Source organism: Mauremys mutica, chromosome 12 (assembly GCF_020497125.1).
Source record: "Mauremys mutica isolate MM-2020 ecotype Southern chromosome 12, ASM2049712v1, whole genome shotgun sequence".
Classification (NCBI taxonomy): domain Eukaryota; kingdom Metazoa; phylum Chordata; order Testudines; family Geoemydidae; genus Mauremys; species Mauremys mutica.
This window is the reverse complement of record NC_059083.1, coordinates 28745159-28755976: the sequence shown is the minus strand read 5'-3', so window position 1 is coordinate 28755976 and position 10818 is coordinate 28745159.

Below are 10818 nucleotides of genomic sequence, written 5' to 3'. Positions count from 1 at the left end.
TTTTCTTCAGAAATCTCTGCGTTCCTTTCTCTATTTCTCACTGAATTATGTGTAATTACTGTGTTCCCTTATCCAGTCTTATTGTGTTATTACATGGGGAAATATGTTGGCAAACAGGTTAATATACAACATGATTTTTACTATCTGACAAGACACAATAATGTGTTGTCACTCACAATTTGCAGCATGAAGTGTCATGAAGAGATTGCAGGCAATGTTCATTTTTAAATTTCTAACTCTGAATGGGCTCCCCCATCAGTTCCTGCAACCCCTGGCTGGCAGAGCTCTGTGTGAATTAAACAGCAGGCAGTCTGCCAGGGAATCTCCACCAAGTGTCTTTATGACTTTTTTATGGTGCATCACAACATAACAGCAGTTACGAGGAGCCCCTTCCTGCTCCAATTGAGAATTTTATACTGCTGCTTTCTTCTCAGCGCTGAGCTAGTGACCGCATCAGACTCCGTACAGGTGCAAGTGATCCCCTCTGCCCTTCCAAACCCAAACTACTCAGTCCCTTCTACCCTAACTGCACTCGATGCCCTGGGTGCTCTCAGTGACCAGTGTGCCGGCTTCCAAAGGGCTCAGTTTGTAGCTGCTAACAGCCCCTGTCACACGGCCATGAGTGTGTAATTGACCATATAGTGGAAATAAAACTCAATGTAAACTGTTAGCTTATTGTTCAATTCAGAACCTAGATCTGCCAGTGTCTGCTCTGCACAGCCATGTGGATATATAATTTCACGTCGTCTTCTCCACCTCATGTGCTGTCATAGTTCTAAGTGGAAATTCTTCGACCTCTTTTGAAAAATCATCTGTAGCTGTCAGTACATACTGGTATCGCTTCTGTGGTACTGGATATAGTCCAATTAAATTTGCTCTCAGCAGTTCTCAGGGTTTAACAACCCGTGTGCAAGAACACAGGCTAGAGTTATCATTTGGATCTTTCCTATGACATTTTTGTTATAATCCCATCTATAGTAAGCAAAGTAAACATTATAATGTGTTTTCTATAATAGTTGATGTCTCCACACGGTCAGAATCTAACTTTTGGTATTTTTCAGACATAAATAAATACAGGCCAAACTTCCGCAACTGAAACTTGCATAAATACTCTGTCACTGTGCCAGCACAGCAGGCAATAGAAGTTGTTGCTGCACTGTGTTAGAGCTGATTAGAGGCTTTATTGTGCAGCAATTATAAATACAGATAATGATAAACAATTAGCTTGGCTAATGTTTAAAAACACTTCAGATATATATAACATGGGGAAGGATGCAAAGTGTTTGATTTAATGGGAAGCCATCTGCTCAGGTCCACTTCATTGCAGGGGTAGTAAAGTTAAGTCCAATCCAAGCAGGACATTTGCCTGGCATGAGATCCTGTATGAACTCCTGCAAAGCATATGACACAGACAGCAGGGTGACCAGAACCTTCTGTAACTCCCTGGGTTCTCTGCTGTCTTTCCAATGAAACCAGAGAACGTTGCCCAGAGCACTCAAAGGTCTCCTTGGAGATCTAAGAGAGACTCAGACCAAGCAGTGGAAACACAAACTGCCTGATGGAACCAGCACAGGATAATAGAAAGGGCCTCAAATGCCACAGCTCTGGACAGTTTCTTGTCCCTGAAGAAGTCAACCCTATTTTAATCTACAGTCTGTGCACTAAGAATTTCTGACTTACCCAGCAAGGCAGAAACTGAACCCAAGTCTCCTGATTCTTAGTCCAGTGCCATAATCATTAGACCCTTCTGACTCCCCTGGAACATGGTTTCTTTACACCCTCTGTGCTGGGCCAAGGGGCAGTCCCTCCGTACGTGTCCCATCTCCCGGCAGAGGCAGCACCGGGCCTTCCCCATGGAATAATGCACCCGGTAGTGGGCTCCATGGTAGGGGACGAGGAAGAACCCCTCGAGCGCCTCTCCATCACATGCCGCCGGTGGCAGTTGAAGCTGCACCTGCCAGCGGAACGAGAGGATGTGGTGGAGGGTGGGGTCTTTGCACCCCAATGGAAGAGGACTGATAATAGAGATTGGGCGCCCCAGGGCAGAAAGGGCAGGCACAGGGCAGCATTGGGCAGGAAGGGAGGGACGGATGTCAGGACTAACTGGATACCCAGGTCTTCCAATGGATCCAGGGGGCCGAACACACCCCCAGCGCCAGGCCCTTCTCCACCGCCTCCTGAGTGGCGGCCTCTGATGCTAGGAAGAAGCCGAACTTTCCATACATTTCGGAGGCAACCTCGATGGCCGTGGGCCCCATTCTCCTCGCCAATGCCTGCACGTAAGTCTCTCCGTGGGGTGAGGTGGGCACCAGGAGGCAACGGACGCCGTGCTTCCTGGTCAAGGTGGGGAAGGGGCCCTGTCTGCTATAGATGTTAGTGGAGGCGGTGGTCGGAGGAGATGATGTAGTGGCAGGTGGGGGGGTCGCCGCCACCTGAGCGAATGCCCTGGGGGTTGGGGGAGGGGCATCCGCAGAGCTGGTAGAAGGAGCAGCGGGGAGGGACGGCGCGGCCCTAGAACGTGTGTATAAAACAGGCCCTAGAATGTCACCGAGTGCTTCCTCCAGAAAAACCTATGACGTGCCTGAGCCAGAGCACATCTGCTGGAAAGACATCTACATGCATTAGAGCCAGCTGGTAAGAAAAAAATCTTTCTTCTGCAGTGACGCGAAGTTAAAGAACATGGAGAAGAAGAAAATCTCTACTCTGGTTGTTACTGGAGCTGAAGCAGAGAGGCCAGGAAAAACATGGCTAGGGCCCAGGACTGACTATCAGCAGATCTGCCATCTTCTATTCCTGGCTTTTTGACCATGAGCGAATCTTTTTGCTTCTGTGTCCCTCAGTTTCCACAACTATAACATGAAGCTAATCAAAGTTATGTTTTTTCTATCTGCTATTTTGCAAGGCAGGAAACTTAGATACATTTGGGGCCTGTCTACACTACTGGTCTAGAGTGTCTTTGTAAGCTGATGACCCCCACAAGTTGTTCAGAACCTATGGATAACACAAGCTCCTAAGTTTGTTCTGTGCTTAGCCCCTATGGAACAGCTGGTCTGGGTGGCCTTTTCTCGCTGTGCTCTGCAGAGCAGGTTCTGCGCACTCGGGATCTGAAGAGGCTCTCAAGAACTAATTCTTGAAAATAAATATCAATGAACTGCAACGCAATGTAAAATCACTGCTGCTAACATTGGTGGGTGATAAAATACTAGCAGAGTGGTAATTAATGCTGAGGACAGGGCAGTGACACAGAGCAATAGGATCCCTTGATAAGCTGGACCCATTCAAAGAAAACAAGTTTGAAAAGAACCAAATGAAAGGTCCTATACCTAGCAACAAAGCATGCAGGCCGCACCTACAGAATGGGGAAGTGTGTCCAGGAAAGCACTAACTGTGAAGAGGATTTAGGGGCCATGCTGGGCAAGCCATTCAACATGAGCAACCAGTGTGATGCTGTGGTGACCAGGGCTAACACCATAATTAGATGTGGGAAAAGAGCAGTGAGTAGCACAGGGAGGTGACACACCATCAGTGAGACTGATCCTGGAATACTGCATCCAGTTTTGGCATCCACCTTTGAAAAAGATTTTGAAATATTGGAGATGGGGCAGCAAAAAGCAATGAAATGTTTTGAGGGCTGGAGAAAAATGCCTGCTAGTGAGCTACTGAAAGAGCTCAGCCTGTTTACATTATCAAAAAGATCGGGAGGTGATGTCACTGAAGTGTTGGAGTGACTTCATGGAGAGAAAATATTGGGTATTAAAGGGCTCATTAATCTATCAGAGAAAAGCATAACAAGACCCAGCAGCTGGAAACTCAAAAGAGACCAATTCATATTAGAAACAGGGCACAAATATTCAACAGTGAGGATGAATCAGCAAAGGAACAAACTAGAAGGTGAAATGGTGTGAATTCCCCATTTCTTGATGTCTTCTAATGAAGACTAGATGCCTTTCTGGAATGTGTTTCGTCAAAAACTAGCTACTATGCTATACAGAAAGCATGCGATATGCAAGGTGTCAGATTACATGCTCTAATTGTCGCTTCTGTCCATAAAGTCTGCTAATTTATGAACAACTGAGCGTAGCACAGGGAAGAGCATCTTGTGTTCTACTGTGTAGTTGGTGTCATCTCCACAATGAAGAGTCACTGAGTGGGGTGATCCAGGGGAAGCAGCTCAAACATCCAATGTGGCTGGACAGAGGCAGGACATCAGCACTACAAGGGAGGGGTGGGTGTGGCACTGACATCACAAGGGCCTTTGGCAGGACCTCAGCCTATTGGACAAAGGTGGTGGGGAGGCGATGATCTCACAGAGAGATCTTGACATCAGCCAGGCAGGACAGGGGTGCAGGACAGGGGAAACCTTGGAGATCCCTGTGGCTTTGCTTCAGCATGTCTCCTTCTCGAGGTCTCTCCTTGAGGACTGAGAGAGAATTCACTTTCATGTACGTGAGTGCAAGGAGAACCCTCTTTGGAGTTTTCTTCTTTTCTTTTCTTGATTTTGCTAGAAAATAGACGTCCCTGTATAGAAAGTAAGAGCCTCTGAGAGGTTTGGAACCTGTTCAGTCTGATCCATCAGGTGCTGGCTGATTTTTAGGAAAGGAAAACACTAGATTGTGGGGGCAGCATTTTATCTCCAACCTAGGACTTTGTCCCTGAGAATCACTGGGGTTTCTGCTGTTTGTTTTCCCTTTTCCTGTCTCTCCCTCCTTTCTCTTCTTCTCTTGCATCTTTGTCCTTTTCCCCTGCTCTCCTTTCACCACCAGGACCTGTCTGTGCATGTTGAGTGGGGGATGGGAAGGGGGGGTTTGCGCTCCAACTCTCATTGCGGGAGGCCCTCCCAAAGACATGTGGCTGGAATAGTGCTCTAAGAGTGACTCCCTCCAGTGGTGACCTGGGACATCTGGTGAGAACTCTCAGCTTTCTGATTCTCAGAGTCTCAATGCTGATCGGGGGAGCATGGGGCTATTGTGAGGGAGGAGACTGAGGTCCTTGTTACTCTCTTTTAAGACCAAGGAAATAAGACATAACCAAACATGTGTTCGATTGCTCTTGCTGCTTTTCTCCATTCACTGTCTTTGAGTAATTCATGATTCTCTCTCTAATGGGCTAGTTCTTCTAAAAGACTTACTAAATAATTAGGTTTTAATAAAGCCATATGCAAACCCATGCTTCCAGTCACAAAGGAGTCAGGCTCCACCCTACAGAATGGGGGACAGTCCTCTGGAAAGTAGTGACCCTGAAAAGGATTTTGGGACCATAGTGGACGAGCTGCTCAACATAATCTGTCCATATGAAACTGTGGTAAAAAAGGTTAAAGCCATTCTTGGATGGCTAGAGCAGTGAGTATGGAAAGGGAAGTGATCCAGCACTGGTGAGACTGATACTGGAATGTTGAATCCAGTTCTTGTGTCCATATTTTGAATATTATGTTAAAAAAATTGGAGAGGGTACAGAAAAGATTCATAATTGAGTGATGGGGATGATGCCTTGTAATGAGACATTGAAAAAGCTCAATCTGTTTAGTATGTACAAAAGAATAATGAGAGATGAGTTGCTTGACTTCATGGAGAGAAAACTTTGAGTATAAAAGGGCTTTTTTATCTAGTAGAAACAGGCATGACAAGACCCCCTGGATGGAAGCAGAAATCAGAAAAAGTATAATGACAATAAGACCCAGATTTGTAAGAGGGTGATTCATCATTGGAACAAACTGCCAAGAGAAATGACGACTTCTCCATCTCTTGATATCTTCTGATAAAGACTAGATGCCTTTCTGGAAACTGTTTGAGTAAAAGAAAAACCCAGCTCTTCTGACATACAGGAGGCCTTAGGATACGCAGGAGATCAGACTAAATGCTGTAATGGTTCCTTCTGTCTACTAACTTATGAAAACCTGATTGCGGCCTGGGGAAGAGCCTCTCGTGTTCTACTGTATAGTCGGTGTCATCTCACAATGAAGAGTCATTGAGTGGGGTGATCCAGGGGAAGCAGCTCAAACATCCAATGTGGCTGGACAGGGGCAGGACATCAGCACTGCAGGGGAGCGGTGGGTGTGGCAGTGACATCACAAGGGCCTTTGGCAGGACCTCAGCCTATTGGACAAAGGTGGTGGGGAGGCGATGATCTCACAGAAGGATCTTGACATCAGCCAGGCAGGACAGGGGTGCAGGACAGGGGAAACCTTGGAGATCCCTGTGGCTTTGCTTCAGCACGTCTCCTTCTCGAGGTCTCTCCTTGAGGACTGAGAGAGAATTCACTTTCACATACATGAGCGCAAGGAGGACCCTCTTTGGAGTTTTCTCCTTTTCTTTTCTTGATTTTGCTAGAAAACAGACGTCCCTGTATAGAAGGTAAGAGCCTCCGAGAGATTTGAAACCTGTTCAGTGTGATCCATCAGGTGCTGGCTGAATTCTAGGAATGGAAAACACTAGATTGAGGTGGCAGCATTGTATTCCCAACCGTACGACTTGTCCCTTAGAATCACTGGGGACATTGGGGTTTCTCCGTTTTGTTTTCCCTTTTTCCTCTGTCCCTCCTACCTTTCTCTTCTGGCTTCCTTTGTCCTTTTCCTCTGCTGTCCTCCCACCACCAGGAGCTCTGTGTGTGCAGCGGGGGCTGGGGAGGGGGCATTGTGGGAGGCCCTCACCGAGAGGTGAGACTGGAATAATGCTCCGAGAGTGATCCCCTCGGTGGTGACCTGCACCATTCTTTGGGCTAGTTGATGAGAACCCTTAGCCTCCCACTCCTCAAAGGCTCAACCTTGACTGGCTGAGGAGAGGGCTATTGAGATAGAGGAAATGCTGGTCTTTGTTTTCTCTTTTATGACCAAGCAAATAAGTCACAACCAGTGATATGTTTGACCAGTGCTGATGCTGCTCTCCATTCATTGTCTCGGAGCAGTTCATGATCCTCTCTGACATTCCAATTCTTCTAAAACACTTGCTGAATAATTACTATGAACAATTGTTGGTCTGTAGCTCATTTGAGAGCAACTCTGCTACTGACTGGCTGAGACAAGTCACTGCTCCTTTCTCAGCCTTAGTTTCTCCTTCTGTCAAGTACGAATAACAATCCTCTCCCACCTACCTTGTGCTGGGTGGATGATGGGGATCCATTGAAGAGTGTCACTAGTAGCAGTGCAGAATAGGAGATGTCCTATCACATTGAGCCATATCAGATTATGATATAATATTCTATTTGATTGGTATTTTATTATTTTGAAATTGTTAAAAGCAGCAAGTACTTAGCTCAGACTGAAGCATCTCATCTAATTTTCTAGATCACAGCGTCTCCTCTTTGCGTACGAAGAGACAGTTTAATGCACTGTGACAAACAGGAGATGTTCTTGTTTTGCAAACATATATTTGTTTGCAAAGAATTTTCATCCTACTTGTTATGATTTCAAGAAACAAAGTGGTTTAGTCTGAATGGATTTTCTGACAGAAAATGGTTCCCATGAAACTTTTCACCCCTTATTTCCTGGGCTCTATCCCTGCCTCCGTGGGGGTTGTTGTCTCTTAGGGTACGTCTACACTACGGGATTATTCCGATTTTACATAAACCGGTTTAGTAAAACAGATTGTATAAAATCGAGTGCACGCGGCCACACTAAGCACATTAATTCGGTGGTGTGCATCCACGGTCTGAGGGTAGCATCGATTTCTGGAGCGTTGCACTGTGGGTAGCTATTCCGTAGCTATCCCATAGTTCCCGCAGTCTCCCCCGCCCCTTGCAATTCTGGGTTGAGATCCCAGTGCCTGATGGGGCAAAAATAATTGTCGCGGGTGGTTATGGGTAAATGTCGTCAGTCATTCCTTCCTCCGGGAAAGCAATGGCAGACAATCATTTCGTGCCCTTTTTCCCTGGATTGCCCTGGCAGATGCCATAGCATGGCAAGCATGGAGCCTGTTTTGCCTCTTGTCACTGTCACTGTATGTGTACTAGATGCCGCTGACAGAGGCGATTCAGCAGCGCTACACAGCAGCCTTCATTTGCTTTTGCATGATAGCAGAACGGTTACCAGCCGTTCTGTACCATCTACTGGGAAAGATCAGGAGTTTTTTACCCAGGCACCCCCGGCCGACCTCACCTGAGGCCAGCCAGGATCACTCACGGGCTGATGATGAGGACGGGTACTAGTCTTATTGTGCTGCATCATCTGCCACAAGGCTGCTGCTGCTGATGGATATCAGCCATATTGTACCATCAGCCACCCATGAGGGGGGGGCGAGGATGATGCTGTTGACTGCTGCAGCATCACGTCTATCAGCAGCATTTAGTAAACATAGGGTGACATTTAAAAGAGTCAAGAGAGGATTTTTTTCCCTTTTACTTCTGGGGGTGAGTGAGGGGGGTAAATTGACGAGCTATGCCCTGAACCACCGCGGACAATGTGTTTGACACTACAGGCATTGGGAGCTCAGCCAAGAATGCAAATGCTTTTCGGAGACTGCAGGAACTGTGGGATAGCTTGAGTCCTCAGTCCCCCCTCCCTCCCTCCCTCCATGAGTGTCCATTTGATTCTTTGGCTTTCCGTTACGCTTGGCACGCAGCAGTGCGCTGAGTCCCTGCTGTGGCCTCTGTCTGGAGATTTAAAAAAAATGCTTTTTAAAAAATGCTTCTATAATGGAGCTCTGATAGAACAGATTTGCCTGCCCATACAGCAATCACATCCGTACGGTCCATGCTGGAGCTCTTTTTGGATTTTGATTTCAGACTGCATCGCCACCCGTGCTGATCGGAGCTCCACGCTGGGCAAACAGGAAATGATATTCAAAAGTTCGCGGGGCTTTTCCTGTCTACCTGGCCACTGCATCGGAGTTCAGATTGCTGTCCAGAGCGGTCAGTGGTGCACTGTGGGATACCGCCCAGAGGCCAATACCGTCGATTTGCGGCCACACTAACCCTAATCCGATATGGTAATACCGATATTAGCGCTACTCCTTTCGTTAGGGAGAAGTACAGAAACCGGTTTAAAGAGCCCTTTATATTGATATAAAGGGCCTCTTAGTGTGGACGGGTGTGGCGTTAAATTGGTTTAACGCTCCTAAAACCGGTTTAAACGCATAGTGTAGACCAGGCCTTAGTTAGAACAGGAGTCAGGACTGTTGGCTTCTCTTTCTGGCTCTGTCACCGCTTTGCTGTGTGACTCCTTGGGTAGGTGCAATGGGAATAGGGTCAATTCTCTAACTCCAGGCAGCAGAGAGCCTGGGTGAGGAGGGAGGCTCAAGCTGTCTGCGAAGGAGAAAGGGACGTTTCCAGGTGTTGGACGTCAAGAATTCTAAACTTTGCTAAAATGGCTAGTTAGAAAAAAAAAGAAATTGTTGGGGCCAAACAGCCCCTCACTCTCAAACTGGGCAGGGGCATCTCCAGAGCCATCTCCAGTGTGTTTGGAAAGGTCCCAGCAATGGGGCTCCCAGCCCTTCCCTTGTGGGACACTGTTCCCCAGGCTGAGAGTCTCTGAGCTGGGCCAGACCCTGTGAGCTGCTGAGCATGGAAATCAATGGGGAATGAGGAGGGCCTTGGTCTTCCTGTGCCGAGGGTCTTTGTGACTTTGACATGAGGAATGATTTCCCAGGAGAAGAGCAGACTCCTGGGTTCTGTTCCTTCCGTAGTCTGGGCGGGGGAGTGTGGCCTGGGATGACAGGAGGGGGCTGCTAGTCCAGAGTAACCAATAGTCTTTGGGCCTGACCCCATTGCTCTAAAAGGATGAGACTGCCTGGATATTGCAGCAGCAGCAGGGATTAGAAGGGGGAACAATGGGGGCAGATCATGCAATGAACTCCTGCCAGTGTGTGTAGCTTGCACTCCCTGCACTCCTGTGGGGGGAGAAGGGGCTGCTCTGGTTGGAGCAGGGCTGAGCAGGGACTGAAAAGGCCCATGAGTGAAAGGCTGCCTTGACCCCAGACTCACACCTGCTCCCTGCTCGATTCCAGGATGTCCAGGCTCCTGAGGATGTTCGGGAAGAAGGCTCTGCAGGTGGCCCCAGAGCCTGAGGGAAGCAGCTGCATCTTCCCAAGGGGCAGAGCCACCTCTCCGTCCCCGCTGGCGGGGAAGCAGCTCCCGTCCAGGCCAGAAGGCGGAAGTGCCCAGCCTTCTGGTGAACAAACCCAGCTCCCGGCACAGGCACCGAGCTGGGAGAGGCCCCGACCAGGCCCAGATGGAGCTGGCTCAGGATGCGGTTTCGCAAACAGGACCCAGCCCAGGAGGGGCGCCGGGCAGGGAGGCTCTGGGGCTTGTTGTGTGGGCAGCAGCGGCCCCAGGAGCCCAGCCCTCATTCCCAGCAGGAGGCATCGCCCTGCCCGGTCACTGAGGATCTTCCAGCCCCCTCAGACCAGGAGGTGGAAGGTCCCTGTCCCAGCACCAGCAGCTCAGCACGGGACAGAAGCAGCACCTGGGACTCTGACAGCAGTGACGCCGATGGACGCTGATGCTTTGTTCCAGGTGAGGAGCCAGGCTGGGCTCAGGGAGGGGTGAGGACGGGGATGTGAACACTCTGGGCCCAGACACTCTCCCAGGGATATGGTGGGGGGGGGGGTCCCCAGCCCAGGTGTCTGGTCTGAGCCACGTGAACCCCACTGACACCAGCAGCAGTCACACAGCTGCCCCTGCAGCAAGGGGACCTGGGGGTGGGGGCATCAAGAGCTGCTGCCACTTTGGTCCTTGGTGCTCCGGGGCTGGGGGAGTTGGAACCTCCCATGGAGTCCTGCACAGTGGAGTTGTGGGGGGGGGCTCTCGGCTATGGGCTTCTGAAGCTGTTGGGGGCTGAAGGCAGCCCTGAGAGGGAGGTGTGGGGCCCCATCTGCCCTGGGTGCCTGA